We start from the raw sequence: 26,479 nt of genomic DNA on the forward strand, positions 1-26,479 counted from the left end.
AAGGAGGCTATTTTTACTTCATAATTTGCTTTTGAGGACTTGACAAGATCTCTAATTTGTTTCTTCTGCTGAACCATTTCCCTGTTGTTCTTGGATATTAGTTTCTTTCTCTTGTTGTATAGACTGGACATTAGTTTATTTCTCTTGTTGTGTAGCCTGTTTATACTAGGGGTTCACTACAGTGGCTTGTTTTTTCAGCAAGACCTGTTTTTAATCTGGTTGGGTACAACTGATTCTATACAATTGCTTAAGTGGTTATACAGGATATTGGTGCACACATCTACATAGAAGTCCTTGTTATCTGTACTAGAGGGGGGATATGAAGCTTCTTATACAATCGCTTAGTAGGAAGTAATTTGTCTTTCAGAAATTCTTAAGTGTTTTTCAGCTTGATGGGGTATCTGGTCTTATAATAATATCAACCAAGACTGATTTATGGTCCGATCATACAAGGGATGATATCACATGGGCGGGAGGGGTGCAGTGCTCTCCCATGTTAGTGAGTACTATGTCCAGGACATTTGACCCTTTTGTGGGGGTGCTGACCAGCTGTTCCAGACCACTTGCACTGACAAAGTCCAAGAACTTCTGAGCCAGCATGTTTGTGGTTGTGTATGTTTCCCAGTCAATGATAGGATAATTAAAATCATCCATGACTAAGATGTTGGGCTCTATGGCAAGTGACTCCAGTAAGTCCATGGAAGTGGTATGCTTTTCCTGTTTCATGGTGGGGGGAGCTATAGCTAGCTGTGATGTGCTAGGGGTCTTTGTATATAGTTAATTGGACATGGAGTAGCTCAAGAAAATTATACTGTTTGACCATTCTACAGATGCACTTATGCTTTATGATGATGGATACACCTCCTCCTTTGGTTCTTTCATGCTCAGTTTGTGGTCTGAACATATGGAAGGCATTGTAGCCCTGCATGGCTGGGGTGCTTTCTGCACCATTGAACCATGTCTTGGTGACTGCATAGATGTCACCATTTTCCAAAGTAAGGAGTACTTCTAAGGAGTGCAGTTTCTTGTTTTAACTGCCAACATTAAGCAGCAGTACCTTATCCCATTTGTTTAAAGACTGGTCTAACCGATCCCATGGTCAATAATTATATATTACTCCTAATGAGAATAGGTGGCATTTTGCCATAGATAATATGAGGTGACCCATGGATGGGGTAAAGCATTTTGGAGAAGCCTTTGTTGATTAGTAGTACGGGGGTAGTCCTTGGGTAAATTTTATGTTTCCCATTCATAGATCTAAGTTGCACTTGAATATGGACAAGGCACAAACTTTACATTATGTGGATGGAGAGTCTGTTCCACAGCAGTGGTACCCTCTGCAAGATATACCTGTTCCTCCAAACCATTCTGCTGATGTTGACAAAGAGGTTTAGATCTCTACACTGAGTATTTCTGATGCTGTTTGACAATAAATCCATCAGTGATGGATGAGTGAAGTCCTTATATGCCAGGCACAGGTCATGTCTTAGCAGTATAGTGACAGGGCTATAAGTCAGTCTATGTAGAACATGTTATTTAGGCCTTGTATACTTTTAATAAGGTATCTGTAGGCATTCCACTTGTTACATGTGTCTGGACAGATACATGTCAAATGGGGCGCTATATTCAATGATTGGCCTAATAAGGGCTTAGTAAAGGGAGACAATGACATCCCTAAATCTAGACATAATCCCTTTGTTTATAATCCATTTGCTTGGTGCAAAACCTTTATGGTGGCTGAAATGGAACAGTGTTGCTAAGGGTGTGGCTAAATTGTGCTTCATGCTATTTAAGATGCATTCATGGATATTGTCAGGATCCATCAATGCAGTATTTTTAATCTTTTGATAGCACCTTTAGGACTTGGTCTTGTCTAATAGCTGAAATCAAGACAGTTTCAGGTATATTTTGAGTGACAGATGGGGGAGAGAGAGGTAAAGAGAAAATCTTTCTGCCATTTTTTTTTTAATAATATGAAGATAAGTACATGGTTTATACAAGAAATGCATAGGCATAGGCATACTTAGTTTGACATGTATAAGAACTGGATGCCATACATATTTTCTTCTAGTAACTCATCCAATAGTTGTGGTGTGGCTTTTCTATTTAAATGGTGAATTCCTTGCTAATGTCATACATGCTAAAAATACACAAAACATAGGTATTTCATAGCAAAGTATGTCAATCCACATTTTACTCATCCTTTTGCGATTACTTCATTTAATACACCATGTCACAACAGAGCAAACTTCTTTCAATGTTTTTTTCACACTTTATCAGGTTTCAACAGCCATAACTTTATTCCAGAAAGAGACTAGGATTTAACTTTGGGTATAGCACCAACCAAATGTAGTTAATGTTTAATTTCAGACTTGCAATAACATGGATGCTCTCTTACTATCAGGTCTTTTTAATATCCATGACCTTTGACTCATCATACATTTTAGTCAGCAGTGAAAGAGCTACTTTTTCCTCTTCTCATAGACCTAGTCAAGGATGGATTTATTTCTAATAGCAGAGGACAGGAATATAATGTCTGGACTGGTTTTGTGCTACAATGCTACTTCCAATAATCAGCATGGGGTTTCTGCTTTAGATGCTTGCAAAGCCTTTGATAAGTAGACATCCCCATGTAATTTGCAGGATTACTGCCTCACAGTCAGTTAAATTCAAGCTACTAGACTTTTATATGATTTGGTGATAATCTCTTTCAAAATCAATAAAAGGTTATCAGCTTCTATATGGATTGCTAGTGTCACTATATAGGGATGATTCTGTCATCCTCTCTCTTAATTTTAGCTTTAGAATATTTATTTTTAGAATATTAGATTATCATTTAGAATATTTATTCTTTAAAATCTTACAGGATTTTAAAGTGATAGGCAGTAATATCTTTAAAACAAATGCCAGTATTATTACCTTTACAAACTAAATGTACTTCAGGCCATACTTTATCTATACAGGTACTCAAAATATGCAGTAAAACCCCCAATTATAAATTATATCTTGAGAAATCAACATTGTTCTGTTTTAACACTGCAAATAAGGTAATAAACTCACCTTCTACATCTACCATTAAAGTGTCAATGAACAAGCTTGAAGATATGAGAGTTAAGATTAACTGGGTGTCGATACCTTTCTCTCTATACTTCTCAATCAATATGTTGATAGAATCAAATTGTTCTTAGAGAATTGGAGAAAATAAACTTAGCTTACTTACTAGAGCATGTATTTTAAATAGACATTTGTCATATACTTTTCTACTTTGCAATTCAATTTCATACATTACAAGTAAGTTTTTAAAATCTGCTAACTATATTATTTGGAAATTTTAATAAACAAAACTATTTTTCACATGCAAAGCTTTTGGGATGTCTCCCTTAATGCATATACAAAGTAATCACATTCAACAACTATATTTTATATAAATATATATATATATATATATATATATATATATATATATATATACATATATATATATATATATATATATATATATACACACACACACACACACACACACACACACACACACACACACACACACACACACACACACACACACACACACACACACACACACACACACACACACACACACACATATATATATATATCAAATGCAAAAGACATCAAACATTGTTCCTTGCAAATTCAAATAACTAATTCATATAAAAACTCTACTTTTGCATTTAATTATTTAAAAACACAACCAAAATTCAGCCCTATGAACAAGAATAAAATCTGTTAACAATATAAATCAATTAAATTAACATATATAGATATATATACTATAAAATGTGTAACTACTTATATATACCTACAGATAAACAACAAATAAAATCTCATAACTTCATTTGTTTAAGTTGCAAAATGCGTTTACTACTTATAGCAGCATTTCGACCTGGCACTTTATCGACACCCAGTCTCAAAATCCAATTATATTTGACTATTTCTGTACTATTACTAAGATCACCTCCTCTTAGCTTGGATGCTACTATCTGTATAACTATAAATTTAAACATATGTCCAGTCCTTTCTCTTTTACATGTTTGACAAGAGAAATGGCAATGATCCTTCTCTTTATTTTGGATACATTTTCTATTATTCTTTCCATAAACTTCCTATTACATTTGCATGCATAAAAATGGAACGCATGGTACAGGTAGCCAAATATACTATATTTTCTGCATTACAAGTCAACTAAAATCAAACTTTCTATTTGTGGTGGGATGTATAAATTTAGTACAATTTAAAATATGTTTGCAACAGGAATACTTATAACATGGGAAAGTCCTTTTCTTACTAACTGAGACATCCTGATACTGTTCATCTCTCTATAACAAGAGTTTTTGTTTCAAATTCTGACACTTCTTGCAAACAAGATGTGGTGCATTCCCTATGTACTTATTTAACTCAGGTAGGGCATGCAAAACCCCCAATTATTTCTAATAATATTGATTACACCTCTAGTCTAGTATTATAGCGAGTAATGTACCTCACATAGCTAGTATGCACAGTATTATTCATAGTTACTCTTTGGTAGCTATGATGCATAAAGTAGGGTCTAGCCCCTTCTTGTCTTTCACTAATAACATGTTGAGACATACAACTTAATAAAGTATCATTATATTGTCTAATTCAAAATTTCTCCATCATTTCAGCCATTTGTTGATTACATGACTGAATGTCAGTATTTAACCTACTTACCCTAAAAAACTCACTCTTAACAATACCTTTAAAAAATATGGCGTGGATGCATGTTGTGTCTATGTAGATGTCTATTAGCATGTATCTATTTTCTATATACACTAGTTGATAGTTTCAATTCTAATTTGGTAATCTTAATATCCATAAAACCAATCTCATCCATAGAATATAGAAGTTTAAGTTTCAAAAAATCTGCAGCATGATCTAAATAAATAGCAAAAATCTATTATTGTAGATTTATTACTCACCCCACATTAAGAAAATATCATCAGCAAAACATTTATGGAATACAATATTCATAGTATTAGTACTATAATCTGCACAGGGATTAAAAAGATATATATTCTCCCAATGGTTTAAAGCGATGTTGGCATATGAATTGGCTACTGACATTCCCATGGCTACACTCAAGACCTGGTGATAAACTTGTTGTTCAAACATAAATACATTGCTAGTTAATACCAAGTCTAATAAAAGACAATTTGTCTCAATTTGTTTTCCTTCATATTCACTATTAGTACAAAGAAACTCCCTAACTGTTTGTATACCATAACAATTCGGTATAACAGTGAATAGTGAATTAACATCCACAGTTACCAAGACATATTGAATAATTTCATTGGTCTTGTACCAAAGATATAATTTCTGCAGAAAATCTGTAGTATCACATATAAAACTACTGACATTACCTAAAAAAAGAGCTTAAAATATCCTCTAAATACATTGAAATAGGCTCCATAATCCATCCCTTACCTGAAACAATAGGTCTCATGGGGGGATGTTGTCTATCTTGCTGTATTTTAGGTAAGCCATATAGTACTTCAATAATAGGATGCACAACATATAAATAATTATAAATATTAGAGGGAATTTAATTTTGCAACTGTAATTCATAAACAAAACTCTTCACCTTAAAAATAATATTATTCAGAATTTTCCTATTACCCTAAAATCATAATCATTAGTTAAAAATCATTCATACTGTTCAAATATTCATTTTTATCCATTATCACTATTGCATTGCCCTTGTCAATCTGCTTAATAACAATATCAGAATTACTTTGAAGAGCTTTCAGTGAATCATTCTCAGCCTTAGATACATTTATAATACTTCATATTTTTTGCTGCTCATATAACTGTTGCATCTGCTTCTCACATATAATGTGAAAAGCTGAAATAACAGGAGCACTAGTTGGGATAAACGTGCAGGGTTTTTTACATACCTGAGTCCCATTATTATTGTCTTTAAACAGCAGCTTCAAATTCAAATTTCTCATAATCATTTTTAAATCTGTCAAGGCATCAACCACTGATAAACTGAAGCCCTTTATTCAAAAGTGTAATATCAACTTGAGTTAAAATAATATTTGACAGATTTATAACTGCTGATTCATTAATTATCTCTAAACTGTGGAACAGCTGCATGTCTGTGGGACATTGTATCTTATTCTTTCTTCTCCTCCTTTTATTTTTATTCCTCCTCTTGATTGCTCTCATTTCCTTCTTTCCACCATTTCTGTTAAGTTCAATTTTACAGTTGTGTATAGCCAATGAAAATCATCTCCCTGATTATTATGGCTCATCAGAATATTTTCTCTGGCTTCACTCAGTAGAGTTTGCTGATCAAAACTCGTTACTAAGTTTTGTACCAAAGGTGGTTGCTGACTCATGGCTTCATCTTCTTCTTCTTTCGGCTTTTCCCAGTTAGGGGTTGCCACAGTGGATCACCTGTCTGCTCATGATTGGCAGTGGAGTTTTACGGTGTCGAGTTGCCAGCCCAGCGCCCAACCTTCCACAGAAGGCACACACACACACTCACACCTAGGGCTAATTTAGAGTGTCCAACCCACCTACAGCATGTTTTTGGGATGTGAGAGGAAACCGGAGCACCCGGAGGAAACCCATGTGACCACAGGGAGGACATGCAGACTCCACACAGAAGGCACCCCAGCTGAGGATTGAACCAGAGAACCTCTTGCTGTGAGGCTTCAGTGCTAACCGCTGCATCACTGTGGCCGCCCGCTGACTCACAGCCTCATACACATTCCTAATTAATGTCTCAGGTTCAGTGATTTTGTCTGAATCATACATAGAACCTCTGCTTACTGCTCCAGTTATACTTCTCACAGTTCCTGTTGGCAAAAACAAAAAAAAAAATTCCTCTTTTGAAATCATTTAAATCCCTTAAGAATTTGTATCTTTTAGTTTACGTAAGATGCTGTCCAAATACATGTAAATGTTCTAACATCTAATTATATATCACAATATTGGTTCTTAAAACAAGTTATGGACGATATATTGTTTTCTAAATTAAAAATTCAGTTTGTAAATCTTGCTGATTCATAAGTTGCATATAATCTGTACTTATCTTAAGATTCAGCTCCTGCCATTTCTTTAGCAGTGATGGATAAGTGCTACTGTAAGTAAGCATCTTCAAAATTTTCAGGCTCCGTGGTACATCTACCACTTATAGATAAGCCTGTAAACTTAATCTTTGCCACTGCAGTCACTTAAAACTCTATACTTGTCTCTTTAGAAGCTGAAGCTGTTTAATGAAGACATTATCCTGGATGTTAACATTTTCTTTCATGACCATTGAAATACAAGCAGTCTCATGCAACAAAGGATTAGCATGAATGGTCATTATGTCATTCAAAGAAAAATTAGCTATCAAAGCAGAAATGTTTGGGTCTAGCTGTGTTTCATGAATAAACTGTTGTGTCATATTGAAAACCTCCGGTGCACTATTTTGACCCAAAAGATACACAACAAAAATTTATCACAATGGTCAGAAAACAGTGTGTTAATGTGTTCAAAAGCTAAAAAGTACAGGATCAAAACAAATACAAAAGCCAGAGCACAACATCTAAAGAATTTTAATAAACAAAAATGTTTTCACACACAAGGCTTTCGGGATGTCTCCCTTTAGCAATGCATAAACAAAGTAACCACATTCAACAGCTTTATATAAGTCACATTACAAAAGGCACCAATCATTGCTCCCTAAAACTTCAAATAACTAATTCATATAAAAACTCTACTTCTACATTTAATTTAATTATAAATGCAACAACATTTTAACCAAATGAACAAAACAATATAAATCAATGAAAACTGTCTACATATAAATATATAATTCCATACATATATATGTATATAGGTTTACTATGACTTATACGAACAACAGTAAGTTGAACAGCCGATGTACGAAATCATGGTTTCCAAGAGACAGGAAACCGAACCAAAAGTGATCGATCATGTTTAGTCGACTTGCATGGTGCACTCGATCTTTTGGCAATCGACGTGCCAAGGATGTGGAAGGAGGTTGTGCTTCAGTGAGAACAAAGAAGTAGCCCATTTCTTCACTGCAGTGCCATCTCAGTGTTGTTATATTTAATATGCAGGGGGAGGGGGCACAGCCCCCCAATGTAGGGGTCCAGAGGGGCATAGCCCCCCCTGCTAAATAGTAGAGGTAAGCTGAGTAACACGGGTAGAAGACAGGAATGTCAAAAATGTTGAATGCACATTTTTGTGTTTCCTATTTTCGACATTCTGGTCTTCCGCTGTTTTGAAATTCACCATTGTATTTCGATGTTGCAACTGTTCGACCCAAGCCATTTCGAATATGCCATAGTAAACCTATATAAATATATATATATATATATATATATATATATATATATATATATGTATATATATATATATATATATATATATATATATATATATATATATACATACAACTACTTATATATGCCTACAAATAAAGATAAAAATAAAATAAAAATAAAGATAAAATCTCATAACTTCATTTGTTTAAGTTGCAAAATGCTATAATAATTATAGCAGCATTTAGACCTGGCACCTTATCGGCACCCAGTCTCGAAATCCAATTATATTCAGCTGTTTCTGTACTATTACTAAGATCACTTCCTCTTAGCTTAAATGCTACTATCTGTATAACCCAAAATTTAAACATAAAGTGCAATCCTTTCTCTTTTATATGTTTGGCAAGAGAATTAGTAATGACCCCTATTTATTTCAGATAAAAGTTCTGTTATTCTTTCCTTAAACTTCCTATTACATTTACCTACATAGAGTTACAGGTGGATCGTTTTCCTGGACTGAATGCTGTGATACCATTGAAACCTGATTGAAGGGGAATAGACCCATTCACTGATTCTAATTGGTACAGAACTGAAAGAACTATTAATTGTGATTGATCTGATGAAGGGTTTCAGCCTGAAAGTGCTTATCCTTTTCAATTTTTTTCTGTACTAAAGTTTTTATTGTTTTTTCTGTGGTGGTCTGACTTGGTTTCTTTTAGAATTCAACTTTCTATTTCTGGTTGGATGCATAAATTCATTACAATTTAAAATGGGTTTGCAACAGGAAGAGTTTTTATTTTTATCTTCATTTATGTGTCAATATATATATACAATTATATATTTAGATGTACATAGTTTGAATTAATTGATAAAGGGAGACATTCTGAAAGCATTATGTGTGAAAAAAAACGTATTAGAATTATTTTGTCGTTGTGCTCCAGCTTTTGTTTTTGTTTTGATCCTGTACTTTTTAGCCGTTCAATACATTAACACTGCTTTCTAATGATTGCGAAAAGTTTTCATTTGGTGTATATATCTCAGTCATTCTCCATTTAGTAGTATAGTTCCTTCACTGAGAGAACTCAAAAGATATCATGTGATATAAGGGCCAGTTTTGATTTTCATAATATTTTTGGTAGACAACAAGAACTGAAACATTATCTAACTTCAGAAACCAAAGCTGTTTTCTGTGGGCCAGGAAAGAGAGAAGAGTGGCAATCTTCATAAGAAAACACATGAGATTGTGAAACAGGGTATTATGAATGCACTTATAAAGCCACAACCTCGTACACAAAAAAATGATACCACTAAGGTCCTGTAATATCTAGACATCCTTCACATGAAAAATAGGCCAAGTTGCAGATAAGCAGAAATATGAACTGGACTTTTGAGATAGATGTCCACTCAGTGCCCCTGTTACTCCATAAAATTATCTTAAATTGCCAAAAGAAATTTAAATAAAATATAGAATATTCTATTTTTTTTTTTAATTTTGAAAATTAAAATTTTTATTTATTTATTTACTTTTTTATGCCTTTGTTGACTGGGTTAATCCGAATAGGCTAGCGGTCTCTTTTAAGGAGAGACAGATAGTGGTCCTAATCTTGTTTGTGATCTTCTCCTCTGATCAACTACATTTCTATACTTTTTATCTTCTCATTTTTTTTTTTTTTGATTGTTGTCCCCATACCTGTTGACTATCAAGATCCTGCCCCATCAAGATATAGACCATTTATTGCCTTATCAGAGAATTTCACCAAGCATCAGGACAAAAGCTTATTTGAGAGGGCTGTCTATCTGGCAACAATGATGTTGCTTTATGTTCTCACTGCTATGTTGGTAATGAAGGCATTTGTAATGATCTAACCCACCTATTTGTGCTGGAAAGTAAATCAGCATCATTTTGGAAACCCAAAAGTGAAATCAGTATCATTGTGGAAACCCATAATGCCTTACACATGTGAGTATATGCTGCTCTGCACTTGTATAGAAGTCTGTCACTCGGGAGTGGGTTGTTGATTTTATATATATATATATATATATATATATATATATATATATATATATATATATATATATCTATATAGATGTATACACTATACTGGTCATTACCCATATTACAGTTCACTCGATTGACACTCTTGTATGACTAAGTGAACTGTAGTGCAAATAGTAGATTGTACAAATGGTGGATTGTGTGTCTTATGGGTTAGTTAGTCGACATAAATATGTGTTTTTTGTGGTAGAGCTAGGAGTTTGTGTGCAGGTGTGCTGCACTGGGGATAGAGTAGGGGTTAGGTTAAGGTATATATTTAGTGCTGGGTGGGTGAGTATGTCTGTCTGCATAAGAAGAGAATATCTGAGCTATCTTGTGTCATGGTAGTGTTATAGAATGGACTTTTGTACTGAAAGGTAAATAGTTTGGGTTAGGGACAGGGATAGAATTAGAGATAGCATGCATTGCTAAGGGGGAGCAAGGGTACTTTTTATTCATTTGTTTGTTTGCTTGCTTTTAGAAGGGGGGGTGTTGCAGTTCAGGCTAGCTTGTTCAAGGATGTAGTTTAAACTCAAGTACTTTGGCTATTATATATGCAAACATTTTATGTGCTATTACCCTGAGGCTGACAAAGTTAGTTTCTTTAAATGTTAACTGGATTAAGAGCCCCATAAAAGGGTGGGGAGTATCATTTCATTCTCGAAGCATCTTAATTCTCTTATCTCATGCTTACAAAAGATTCATCAGATAAAAAAACGAAGAACGCTTTTATTAATTTGGTAGACAATAGGCCTCAAGGGGTGGCTATATTATTTCATTTTAACAGACATCAGGGACCCGGTCATTTTGTTGATCTCACTGGCAAAGTTTTATTGATCAGACATCAGGTAGATCAATCTAAACATTGAATTAATTGATATAGAACCACTTTATGGCATTTTCTATCATCATGTTAAAATTTTTGATCTGGACTTGATAACTTCAGGAGCTAGAAGCATATGACAATCTTTTCAGAGGTCATGTACTTACTACAGTCTTTATCTGCCATCAACATTTTTTCCACATCACAAAACACAGGATTATGGTATATTTATATGTAAGTTAAATAAGGTATGGATAAGTTTTCCACTCCAAGGGTGTAGCTCGGATTTCTGGATTTGCATACCAACTTGTATCTTCTCTCCCCACCCAATCCTTCAGTGAACATGCAATACAATTTTGAACATCTGGACAACTTCAAGATACCTAACACTATGCATGATGTCTCAATCATTAAAAGTTCAAAACAGTGTAAAACTGAATGTTTCAAGATTATGTGAAATCATATCCCTTAGTGTGTCTGGCACCAGTTGAAAGTATAATTTCTTTTAAGGTTAAGTTTCACAATTAATGAATCTTTGACAAGAATTACTATAAAAACAAAACATGCAAGAAAGATGATAGGAAAGTTAGTATTGCCATAAGGTATGACACTTCATTTCTTTTAGACAGATAACTGGCAGACAGTGTGCATATTATGTTCATTGATGACAGTAGTAACTAAAGCATTGCTGGTATATTTTTGGACACTCATTCTGTTTCAGTATAGCAGAGCTATGGTGGCATAGCATTTGCCAATTATAGGTGCCTTTTGTTTCTTATCATATATTTTACAGAATTTGGCACAAGGGTTAATTTCTTTGAATCCAACTGGAATCACACTGACTGGAGACTTTAATGTAGACTTGGATAAGTTATCCAGTTGAGTTTGTTCCAAGCTGCTGAATGATTTTACATTGAATCATGCTATTATAGACTTTTGTTACCATGAATATTCTACACTTAGCAGTTTTAACTACCTTAATTCAAAGTGTAACAAGATTTCAAGATTGGATTATTTACTTTTTTAAGAGGTTAGTTCAGTTTGTGCAAAACATAGAAGTTCTTCCCAGATGTTTATCAGACCATTCCTTGACAAACTGACTATGGATACCTTTAGAAAAAAAGTCAGCTCAGGGATCTTTATTGACAAAGACATTTTTAATATGTAGTATAAAGAAATTTCAGCTGCAATCATCTTTTTATTCTATTAAAGGATTATGGGATACCTCATTACTCCTATAACAACAAACATTAAAACATTTATAACAGGTCCTCTGTTTCAGCTTACAATGAAACTAAAGGAAAACAAAAACAGATAAACCAATTTGGTTAATGAGCAGCTCACAGCATTAAATATATTTTATGAGGAAATCAATTTAAGTACATGTATGACCAGACTTAAAAGGCCACTATTATCAAAATTATTGGATAATCTAGGTAAAAACACTTAACTTAAAGCAAAGGTAGATTGATATAAATAAATAGATATTCATAACTCTTTTTTATAACTGAAGTTCTTCAACATTGCAGAATTAGTTATGTAAATAGACTGAGATTGGGAGAAGAGTTTGTAACATAGTCTGATAGAATCTAATGGACAATGAATCTTTATTATAAATTAATTTGCAATTATAATCAGTCTATAAATATACAAATCGAACTAGAACAACAAACCCACCACATGACTACTTTGTTCTTGACATATTTATTAAAATATTAAAACACTAAAAAATTCAGTTAAGCGCTTTCGTTCCATACCAAGAACTTCAGAACTGAGTAACATTCACTTCAAAACTACATATATACAATTCACCCCACTCCTTATCACATGCATTTAATTAACCAAATTATCATAAGGAAACTATGAACTCACTATTCATAATGCTTTAATCTTAAAACAGGAGCTAGAGAGATACCCTCATTTATACCTGGAAAAATAGTTGCATTTAGTTTGATTTGTCATTTTAACTCTTTTGCATTCACATGTTCATCCATTATTTTCCCCTGGGGGTCCCTTCTGATGAAATCAATCACCTTAAAGCCAAATTTATGTGCTGAAAAATTCAACACATGTTTGTATAAGGCATTTGTGGACTTGCCCTTTCTAATATCCAACAGGTGTTCATATACCCTGTCCCTCAACCTCCTTGAGGTTTTTCCCACATAAAGCGCTGGGCATAACAAACATTGGGTCAAGTAAATCACATTACTTGACATATACACACACATATATATATATATATATATATATATATATATATATATAAATATATATATATATATATATATATATATATATATATATATATATATATATATAAAACTACATTGAGGGCAGGTATCACATTTATATGTCCCCTGCATCCCTGTTGGTTGAGCAGTATATTTTTTATTTCCAATAAAAATGTAAATGATTTATCCTTTTTATAAATAATACTAGGGAAATTGCCAGTTTTTGTCGATAACAGGGGATCAACCAAAAATATGTTTCAATTACTTTTAACACATTGTATTACAGCTGAAATATCCAAAGTATAATTGGTAATATAGGCTGCTTTTTAAGGTGTTATTGTTGCTCCTTATATTACATAATTCTCTTACTACTTGTCCACCATTGTTTAAAATGGGCACATATACTCCTAAGGAACTCTTCATAACCACTTCAGCCTTAATTTCCCTTACAAAAGACTCAGGGTAAGCTCTTAAAGTGAACATTTGAAGTACCTTATCACATTCAAGTCATAAAATATCAAAATCTGTTAGCATTCTTGCAAGCCTAACCAACTGGTCCTTAACTATTGCCTTCTTTAGATGTTTTGGATGCCAGCTGGAATAATGCGGATAACTATTAGAAAAAAATTGGCTTGTGATAAATAGTAGAGGCAAAACATCCCTTTTTCACATCCTTATTAATCAAAACATCAAAAAAGTAATATTATTTTCCTTAGCAGAATAAGTAAATGATAAAAACTCCACCGTATTATTGATACAAGTAAAAAAACTCTTGTAATCTTTCTGTTGTGTCATTCCACAAAACGAATATGCCAGCCAAGAAGCATGTATATAAACTCTAACTGTTTGCATAATAATTGTTAAATATGAATTTTTCTTCCTACTCTGCCATCACAACATTCAAAAACAGAGGAGTACATGCTGCTCCTATGGCCACCCCTATGGATTGTCAAAGGTGTTGCCCTTCAAAATATAAAAAAGTTCTTCTTTAACATTATTTACATAAGGTTGACCAAGGTTTTAACCTTTTCTGTTGTCAAACCTTCACAGTTAAACAACTGCTGTTCAAAACACAATAACTTCATGTTGTGGGGAATGACAGAATATAAATTGTTCACATTTATGGTAACGAAAAAGGAATTAAGATAAAAATGTGCTTTATTCAGTAGTTCTAAAAAATGGCAAGAATCTTTACATATTTGACCCAAACCCGATAAATACTTCTGTAGCTTAGAGTCAATGAACTTCACAATAAAAAATGTTTTAGAATGCTTTGTGTCAACAATAGGTCTGAAGGGGGGGGGGGGGGTTCATGGATATTTTTATGTAATTTAGGTATTCCAAAAATAGTCGCTACTTTAGGTCTGTCATTGTACATCAGCTCATAATCATTCCTAGTAACAAGACCTTCCAGTAGTGAATCATATAACATCAAATCAATTTCGGAATATGCAATATTGATTTCATTTTTAGATGTTATAACATATGTATCTTGCATCAACAATTGGTTCATTGTGTTAGAATAATCCACTTGATCCATTGCCACTAACCCCCCTCCCTTATCGGGTTTCATTACTGTTAAGTTCCCATCAGCAAGAATTTCAGCCAACAAATTCTGTTCTTTAGTTGATAAATTAACATAATTACATCTGCATTTTTTCTCTATGAATCTTTTGCATATCTCTCTCACATAATTTTTCAAACAATTGTAGCTCCTGTTTAATTGGTGGATTAAAAGCACTTGACCTACATATCATAGTGGTCTCCTCATTAACATTTACATTATCAAACCACAATTTAAAATTCAACTCCCTAATAAATCATTTTAAATCTATTATAGTTTCTGTAATGTCTGTTCTTCTGGCTGGAACAAATGTGAAACCTTTTGCCAGCATATCAGCATGTGCTACATGCAGTTGCTTGGAAGAATAGTTATAAATGCTAAAGTCATTGACTGAATTTTTAATAACTCTGAAAACCATGTTCTCATTATCATTTAAGATTTCATCACTTACTTTCTCTGTTTGTTCTGTCTGCATGCTTGGCTCCCTTCTACAAATATGTCTCATTTGTTGTTGGTGTATGAGGCCCTCTGTTCCTGATGCTCTCCAACCTTCTCTCCATTCCTTGTCCTAAAGGGGCTCCATCCCTTCCTGAACCTGTATTAATAGAATCAGAACCATTAGCTGGATCTGCAGTGTTGTGTTTGCAGTTAAAACTTGGTTTCCATGGTAACCCGGTAGCTTAGGGTTAAGTCTCTTAAAAACTTTTTAGTTTTCTATTCCAAAAGTTTATTACACTCCACGTCCACCTTACTGAACAAATTCAAATAACTGGTCTCAAAATTAGGAAATAGAAGGTCATCCAGAATGTTTTTGCTCATAGTCCAACTCTTTAGACAAGGGTTCTAGTTCAACAGTATTACGTTTTATCAGTAAACACATGAAATCCAAACCAGCATGATCAAATAAATTGTGTAAATCCGTTAATAGCTTTGGGTTATGTGCCACCTCATTAGGATATCTCCACATTCTAAGTCCACATGGTATACATTTAGCTTCAATATTTTTCATCAAATAAACATTTTCCAGTTGTATTTTCTTATATTTAAATAATGCCTTGTCCAAATGTGGTAGTTGTTCTGCCATTGAAGGGGTATAGTTTTTAGTTCTCCCACTCAGACTGCTGTTACCATCAATGTTAATGCAAAAGACATTTGTTTTCCATTCAGAAAACTGGAAAGGATGGGAATTCACAATACCTTGCTTATGGCTAGCACAACCCATTGCTTGAGACAGGGTTATATCCGAACACAATTCAGGATGGGCTGAATACACTTGTGTAGAATGCCCACAGCAATGCGATGGTTGAGACATTTGCTGATAAGATCTCTCATTGTCACAGGATTATCCGTATGGGTTGGCTTGGTTGAAGTATTTATGTGGTGGGTTTGTTGTTCCGGTTTGATTTGTGTGGATATTTGGTGTTTGTGGCCATTTAATGGTTATCACTTTATAAACATGCTTTTCCTACCTTGTGATAGCAGCAGTAACTAAAGCAGTGCTGACATATTTTTTTGGACACTCATTCTGTTTCAGCATGGCAGAGCTTTGATGTTATAGTATCTGTCATACAGGTTGTCACAACCACACTTCTAATTTTAGACCACAATGCGTTGTTTTTACTTTCTTTTCCATTTGTGCTAATATGACAATCAATCAAGTTTCACAAATCCTCATTCACATTAGCTTAAAAACCTAGAAGGGAGATGGTGGTTTCTGATATCATACATATTGATGCTTATATAATCAGTTCTCAAACTGACTTTCTCACAGTTAGGAACAGTGAGTTCCACAATGATAATGCATGTAAAAGTGCATCTGTAAAAGCCCCATCTGCCTCTTTCAGTGGTGAGCACTAACTCCATTGCCTAAAGATACTGTACTACAACAATTTTGCCACCTGCTTTGTCTATAACTACAACAACATTTAGAGGAATTTGGAAACACCATGAAGGAAATTAATTCAAAAGGTGTAAACATCCATCTTTCTTCATGCATAGATTTGTTGATAAATACTGTGAAGCAGCTAAGTTGTATTATAGAACAGGATGAACTTTCTGACTTTGTAAAAATATAGTTCATAAATGGGGTGCAGTTAAAAATGATTTTTTAAGAATAAATTGAAAATAGTATTTTGATCTCATTTTCATACTTTTTTAGTTTCCTCTAAAGGATACCCACAAACAACTGTGGCATATACATCACCTGCAGTATGAACTCTAACATCAGGAATCCTTTTTTGCTGGACCCATACTTCTGGTTGTCACATAAAACCTGTTTATTCTATTACGGATTAACAACTGGGTGTGCTGAAGCTTAGTTCTATAAAAATAAAATACAAGAGTTAGTCGAGTCTGGTGATGCATAAATCCATGCCATCTATAAAACTCATGAACAAATATATTTTTTAAACCTATTCAAGCACTGCCAAAAAGTAAGTAAAGCATACCATAAATATTCACTGTTCTTGCTGCTACTTTATTTAAGGAAAGGTTCCAAACAAACACTCTGAAACTCATGCAGTGTGTACTTCTCATAAGATAGATTTCAGGGTTACTTTGTAATAAATATGATACAGAAGCTAAATTTGTGCTTCCAGGCGACTCATAAAGTTCAGATTACACCATATGCTGATGTTTCATTTTGCATCAGTGGTAATAACTTGAAGTAATCCTGGACATTTTAATAGTAACAAATTTTAACAATCTATTAAAGTCCCATAGAACTGGTTCAGTTTAAGAAAGGTATGATTGTATTTCCTGTTACTCTTTGAAACAAGCTTTAGTCCGCCAGCCTGTGCTTACATCCAAGTCACATAATTACTATTGGAGAGTAAAAACAAAAAGCTGAGAGTTTATCTTCAGGTAACCTGTTTTATAATGAAATAAGAAGTGAGGAGCCCATATAAACTTGTGGATAACCTGGCATAAAATACTTCACTGCAGACGATAAAAAATGAAACCCAGACATTAAGAAAAACTTGAAGAATGACAGTATTACTGAAATTAACCCAATATGTTGTTGTACTTCTCTTTCTCAAAGGATTTTGGCAACCTGAATTGTTCCACTGATGTTATGGAGATGGCTGCTATTCTGAAAAAGTTCCAAAGTATTGTTTATTTTTATCTATATTTGTTTTTGGGGTAGTGCACTGATCACAACTGACCAGTTTCAAACAAAAGGATGGCACAGAGTTTATACCACATTGTGAATGAATGGTGCAGGATTATTGACTTCCTAGTGACGCATAACAATGTTGATGGACTATATAACTTCATTACCTGAAATTTTATGTAATTCCCTAGAAAGAATAATAGAATTCATGAATGCTTTGAATGAAAAAAACTTTCAGGACATTATTGCTAATTCAGCTTTGATAGCATATGAGCAAACAAGAATTCTAGTCTGTTGTGGGCATGTCACAGTTTCCTAAATGCTAGGTTGTATTAGAAGAACTTCCTAGGGGTTAGTCTGATGTTGTTTAAATGGAAGCACAGTTTAGATAAGTAATTTCATGGACTAAGCCTGACAGAGACATGGAGGTAGTGTGCCATTTCAAATGTTGTGAAAGATGCCAAGTACCATTACCAAACATGGGTTTTACTTTGATAACGAGAACAAAAAAATAAGCATAATATATATTTTTGCATAGCTGTGACTGTAGACCTCTTTAAGTTGTTGACCCCAATGTAAATTATGATCATGTCACACCCATTTTTAATTTTATCAAGAATGCTGGTTATGTCCTTTATTTTTGCCACTGTAACCAGCCAACAGTTACTTGTTCCTTAAAATGCCTATGAGTTAAGTTTCCTTTCTGAGGACTTTATATTCAGTAATGATCACTGCATTTTGGAGATCTGATTAAACTGTGTCTTAACAGATTTGTGTGCTGGAGTATGTTTTGTACAATTTCCTCCCTCATGTTGTTTTTATATTCTTTATCTGTATATAGTATTGCACTATAGTATCTCTGTAAGTGCCCTGATGCAGGGGAAGGTATTGACTACCTTGGACTATGTGCCTTATGTTTTTTTTTTTTTTTTTTTTTTTTTTAACTTTGCTGTGTGAGGTTTATTAGGAGACACCTTATGAAGCTCATTGTATCTTCTCAAAGGTTAGCTACACCCACCCCAAATATGCTCACTGTGAAAATTATTACAGCTAATGGCAGTATCAATTTGCTTCTCTGACAGATGGTGAATAATGTTAGCTGGAAAGCATAGTGCAATTCTTTTTATTTATGAAGTAGGAGGAGCTACCTTTCATTCATAAAATGTTTAATGGGAATGCATGCAGGGCCTACGTGCACATAGTTACTTCTAGTTTTGCTTACTAATTCAGTTATTACACTTAGACACACAGTACTGTTTTTTTTTTAATCTTCTATTTATGCTATGAACTGAAATGGTATTTTACCCTCTTTTATTTTGGTTAGTTTACCAGCTTAGAATAGATATTAAATGCATTCTAAGAAGGAAAACATTACTATCAGATTAGAATAGCTGCTAAAAGCACTCAAGGGCTAAGACACATGCTTCCCTTTTTACCACTCCTTATTACACATGTAATGACCATCAGTAAATGACCACCTTCATTATGCTTTTAGCATTAAGTTGTAATAGTTGCTACAGTGTTTTGTCATGTTAGATGTATGACAATGTGTTACAGTGGATACAGTTATTAAAGGCTAATCACATTTTAAAGCAATGATCTCTCATTTTGCCATCATGAATCAGCTATTACACATCCACATGCAGCAGACATTGTATGTGGATGTACGCCCAACAAAAACCTTTTCTGTATAAAACTTAGCTGTAAGTTAAATTCTTAAAAGTTCATGTCACCTCAGCATTACAATCTTCAAAGAGACAAACAAAGTAGGATTTCACATCTCTTTCAGAGGTACTTCAGCCAAATGATTAATTTAATTACTAATATATTCTTCCCCTTCTTCCAAATTGAAAAAGACAGTCAAAATAAAACATTCCTAAAAAAACCTTGCCAGTTGATTTCATTATTTAAGCCATATGGATGATATGTTTGATATGTTAAAATTGGATAACTTTACTTCTACTGTAACCATTATTTCAAACTCATTCTGAAGCTAAATGGATGTTGCATTAATATCACATATTTAAAATCAGAAAAAATGTTCTATTTCTACAGACTGCATAGCTAAGGGGTTTGCCATGCATTTGTTCCTTTTTTCACCTACATGTTCCAAAATCCTTCTGACTAATGCCCACTTTGACTCACTACATACATTTTAGGCCCTCTCAAAAAAAATCCTAGATTACCACCTCAGAGCACATGTTAAATATACATTAGTTATAACGCTACCACCATTAAATGTGTCATTCCCAATTTTTCATGTATATGAATGCTCCTCAATTTCCACAGGTACATTTTCCTTTCTACTGTTCAATCGATATAATCAAAATTACTATGTACTATTTTTATGCTATACTAGGACTCCTTCTGAAAGTAGTTATTGGCTTTCTTTATAAAATGTTTTTAGCAGAGTATCTATGATTAAAATATGCCAACATTTTCTTATAACTTTCAGCATTCAATATGAAGAATAACAGAGAGTGTACACACACACTGATAATGATAACCTTTCCTTATTTTCATTATACTAATTCATTCTTCCTGTTACCCACAGTGGTACTTTTCCTTTGTCATCCACCTCTAGACATCTTTATTAACCACATTTAAAAGCTGTTGTCTGCTGTAAGTTCTACCATTTAGCTTATGTAGTTCTACCTCACTTTTTATTTGCAATGTTTGACCCAGTATAGGTTGCATACACTGTTTTCTGTGACTTTGAGGGATACTACGAATTTTTATTTTTGCAAATGTAAAACACGCACACACACACTTCATTCTTATAATTTGTCCACAAGGTGATGAATTAATCATTGACTTTGTGTAGTCACTTTGTGCATGCAAAACAGTTGCTGAGCAGATTATTCTTGATAATCTTAGATAAAATATAATATTCATAGGCAACAATTAATACTGCATTATGGAAATGCATTTTCCATTTATCAATCCTATATGTAAACTGAAATATTTACTTATTCCTCTGCATTTTTTTCCATAAACTCTTCTTTATTTGTTGTACAGTAAATATTAGATCACCAATAAATTGATACTATGGAATAGACTTAAAATATATCATACTATATGCATATCGTACCTCTCAACCTCTTAGTGCAAGAAATCTATAAAAGCATAAAATAAAGTGGGGACAAAGGCCCAAAAATAAGGTCAAATTGTAAATATTGCTCTTATAAACATAGAAAATTGCTAAAATAACAGGATTTTTTAGAAGGCATTTTCTGAATTATATGATATGAAGTCTGAAACACAAATGTTTGTTATTACTTATTGACTTCAATCCTCAGTGCTTTGTCAGAAAACCATACATTTAATGGAGAACAGACCAAAAACATGGGGCAAAAATCTTGACATTCCATGAAAATCTGGACAGTTGAGAGGTAAAATGCATATACATATTCCATCTCAAATTTCCCAATAAATAAGTTCTCATAGTAGAGTGCAGCTCATGCATCATCATTGTTATGTGCATTTGCTGGTAGACTTCATCTCCATATCTAAAGTAGATCATTGTGCCCAGTCAGGTGAAACTGCATGATATAAGCAGAATGAGAGGCACAGAGCCTCACTGCATTATGGAAGATACCTTTGGAGGTCATAGCTTGAAACTTAGAAAATAGTAGTTCGGCAAAAAATACTACTACCTTTACAAGGTAAGAACTACTTCTTTCAAGCCCATTCATTCATAATATGGCTGTTTTTAACTGCTATTCAACCTTTTGACAATAAGCTGTATGTTTGTTAGTACTTTTGAATGTCCTGGGTAAGGCGTATTAATAGGGCGATTGCAAGGTCATAGTGACGTCTGAGTTGCAGGATTGCTATGCTTTATGTGAGACTTGCCCATGAGCACATACTCAGACCATTGTTCAATACATTTTATTGTTGCATAAACTGTGTATGTCTCAGTAGTCAAAAATATTTGTAACAGTGATAACAACAGTTATGTCTTCTTGGTCATTTGCAGTTTTCTTATTGCTTTGTTGGGGACATAAGCTCAGTAAATATGTGGGCCTGGTGTTATATATAGAGAGTGGATACAGATATATAACTTCCAGGCACAAAAAAGCATGCTGCATGGCCAGGGAGGATATTGCTGGTGTTACTGTTTATAAGGGCTATGCTACTATTTCCCATGCCAATAGAATAAGTCCAAAAAAGCCAAGCAAAAACAAAGTAATTCATCTGATGGACATCATCCACACCTAAAGCCAAATTCTGAGATGCAGAGAATGAGGTGCTACACCAGGCCCTAATTTTCACAGCCAATGTCTGTTTGGCCAGATGCAACTAACCAGCCCTACTGTGACTGCACCTTTGAAAACACTGTAACATTTGTTAATGTGGTTGGTGGGAAGAATTGCTATGAAAAAATGGTGTGCCAAATAACCATTGATATGATATGATATGATATGATATGATATGATATGATATGATATGATATGATGTGATGTGATGTGATGTGATGTGATGTGATGTGATGTGATGTGATGTGATGTGATATGCTATGGTATGATATGCTATGATATGATATGATATATGTTATGATATGATAGAATAAGACATGATATGTTATGATATGACATGACATGATATGGGTTGCCCAACAAAGAGCATAACTCCTGGCATGGGAATATAGGCAACAAGTAAAAGGCCATCAAATATATCAGATCTCATGAAAATTGAAGAGTTTCTGTGCTATTTCAACTGGAGTGGCACATATGTAGATTCCCACAGTGTCATGCTGGATATTGGGGCAGAGCTGGACTGGACAGACTGCATGGGCCATTCCACTGTAGATGCCACAAATCCATAGTCCAGTTTCTGTGTATCAATACCTGCTACTGCTCTGTACCCCTTAGTCACAATAAAACTTAATTAAAACTGTATAACTTATAGTATTCAGGCACATCGGGGGTTCAACATTCACAGCATTCACAAGGTATGCAAAGTACTTCTTGTTACCATGCTAATTTATGTAAAACTCAGTTGCATCTGTATTTTTGGTGCTGGTTCAGGCTTACCCTGGATATTTTGTGCTTCAGTGTATTGACATGTGATTCTTTATCCATCACCAGCACTGTGGAACTGACCTCACCTAATGCTGGATGATCTGCAACCTCTGAAAATGATGACACAGTCAATGAACATAGAGTGTGTGTTGGAAACAAGGAACGTGACCACTGCATCCACAGTACAGAAAATGGGTACATCATCAATGCCTGCTGTTAAACAGTCAGCCCATGTATTACAGAGAGGGCAGGTTAATGGGGAACTATCAATCAAGGAAGTGTGCTAGCCCCCAGTAGACAGATGTCAGAATATGTCTATAGCACTCATGGGAAGAGAAGTCCATGCTGGGCTGAAGGGGTTGGGGTGGTGGCTGATGGTTAACAATTGTGCTCACATGTTCACTGGAGGTTGGTGGGCTAGTCTCCACAACCCATCAGATGCACAGGGTCTTCCTGGAGGCACAGGCTAGTACCACCACAGCCATGCAGAAGATAGTGAAGGTGGTGTGGGGTGTGCATGATGACGCATCGGAGTGCACATCCCATATGTGTGATAGACACTGGAAAGTACAGTGTCTTCTCTGGCTCATCTGTCAGGGGGGAAGTGGCTGTCCATGCAACTGGTCATCTGCTGTGTCCATAGATATTAGCCAACATGGTCTTGGATGATCAAGATAATAATAATAATAATAATAATAATAATACCCATTTGTTAACTAGGTAATCCCTTTAAACACGGTCCCTTTTCAAGGGCAACCAGGGAGCAATGGCTGGTTAAGCAGCTTGCTCAAGATTGCACAGCAGGTAAATAAGGGCTGAGAGAATCAAACTCCACACCAGAGGAACTCTACCTCACAGCCTTAACTGCTGCACTCACAGCAGGTAGATAGATCCTGGCTATGCATTCCTAGCACATCCACAGCAACATCTGTTGTGAAGGTGTCTTCACCCAAGAGAGGCCATCCTCATGGTTATGGTCATTGTCACAGTGGTACATCTCATAACAGATGCCAGTCAACATCATGCAGCACATCAGCATCTAGCCATGATCATGGTACATCCAGTGCAACTTGTAGTGGCAACAGATCTCTGAGGGGCACGGTCAAGATGCTAAACCATCTGCATGCATGGCCTGGACTGGCCAAAAAGACCAAGCCACAGTGCTGTAACTACTGTTGAGGCTGTATTCCTGCAGACCCACACTCACAGCACCACAGCCCCTAGTATATTACACACATCCAGTGATACTGGCCTTTCTCAAAATTAAAAGCCCCTCCCCACAGTAATGACATTTTCCAAAAATGCACTCTTTGTTTTCATACTCATCAGCACCAGATATATCTGCTCTCCCTATTTTGGAGCAGCATTCCTATTTTCAGGCGAGATTTGCATCTGCACAGGATGGTCCTATTTTTAGGAGTATGCCCTTATTTTCAGGCTTGATATACCCCTTTATCACATGTGATTTTTGAAACTGAGTAGCACACAGAAAACTAGAACACATAACAAAAATACAAATGTCAACAATAATTTAAAGAAAGAGGACACACTTTTTGCATCTCCCTTTTTCTTGAATCAAAAATAAATGACCTCATGGGCTAGAATTTGCAATATAGTTCATTAACCGATTACTTCCTACAAAAGTATATTTGTCTGGAAAGCAGAGTTCCTGTGTATCCTGTAAGAGTATAAGCATCTTTACAGAAGACTTTCCTTTACTTCTGAAATGAGTATACTTGGCACTGTTTTCAAGGTCTAATTTTTAAAGTCCAGGTTAGTGTATATAAATAAAAATAAGACAGTAAGGTGACATGATGTGCAAAGTATGACAGTGAAATTGTCAGCATGAGATATGCAGAGCTGGAGTTATTAAGGAGTGTTTACAAAAAAAGAATAAAAAAGACATAATTCCATGTTTATATTAGTAATGTAAAAATCGAGTGATACTATCATGTTGGGGTGGCACATTCCAGCAGTAGTTGTTAGTAGAAAATACATGGGTAATGTGAAGATATTTTGAGATATAAATGTCCTTATGCAAAGTGGTTATGGCTATTACCTATATTTTCATAACTGCATTAATTTCATAAAAGAAGTGTGATCTATAGGTGAGCACACAGTGTCACCTTATACAAAACATTTTGGCAGATTTTGTAGATTGATATTGTTTTGAAATCATGTGAAAATACTATATGCGTAATTTGAATGGATTTGTCAATATCACAAAACACAGTATACTATTCTGTCTTGTCATAATTCATTGGAAAGCTCTTAATAAGATGAACAATTTCCACACTGATATATTTGGTCTAACTTACATACCTAAAGAAACATAACCTTTTGTTTGACTATAACATTAATATTTTTTGCTAAAGAAAATACAGGATTTTCGTTCATAAAACTGTAATATAAAATCAGCATCTATAGATAGACCTTATATGGTAACATCAGTGTACAGTCCATTACCTACCAAAGAGATATTATATTTTACATTTTTGTAACTCACACTATTCGGCAGATATAAATCTAGTACAATGTGTGTTTTTTGTTGAGGATTTGGAGAAAAGCTCACAGGAAGCAAATGGTTTCTCTGACTTGGAAGAGCTCAGAAAGCAAATGTGTTAATTATTCTCCTATTGTTCAAGATTAAATGAGATGACGTCTACAGATTTTACATTGTTTCTTTGATAACCTGCTTATACTTTTATCCTCATTTTTCATTCTGTTTTGTGTTTCTGAGTAGTATCCAACATTCATACTGGAAGAGAGAAGAGTTATGTGCTATTTGTTTTTCAATTTTTTTTATAATTAGATGTCCAGATTGTTAACTGATGTACCTAATTTTCAAGGACTTTATTCCTTTTTTCCGTATCTGTAGGTTGAATGCACGATTAGCACTCACACACTTCCCTGTGCAAGACATGTAGTCCTATGCCCCAGAGTCTATATTAGATCAGCGAATGCTTAAAAAAGCGAACGCTGATTGATCAACCTTATGTATACGAAAGCTTACAATCTCAAACTGCCAGATCAGTGATTTTTTTTTCCTAGGGAAAAAAATAGCTGATCCGAAACACATACACACAACACAAGCACACCAAACAAACAGAAATCCACACACATACACCCAGAATCTGACACCTAACCCTACACTAAACTATGCACACACCACTAACTATCCACTTACCTTAACCCAAACCCTAACACTAAGGTCTGTCACTATCGCACACTCATCTAACCTGCTCTCTAACCCTAACTCACCTAAACCCGCCCTAACTATCATGTCCACACAATTGCACACATACCTAACCTGAGCCCTAACCCTAACTCACCTAACCCACCCTAACACTCACATCCACACAATCGCAC

This window comes from Protopterus annectens, chromosome 1.part2 (assembly GCF_019279795.1).
Source record: "Protopterus annectens isolate FY-2018-M chromosome 1.part2, PAN1.0, whole genome shotgun sequence".
Taxonomy (NCBI): domain Eukaryota; kingdom Metazoa; phylum Chordata; order Ceratodontiformes; family Protopteridae; genus Protopterus; species Protopterus annectens.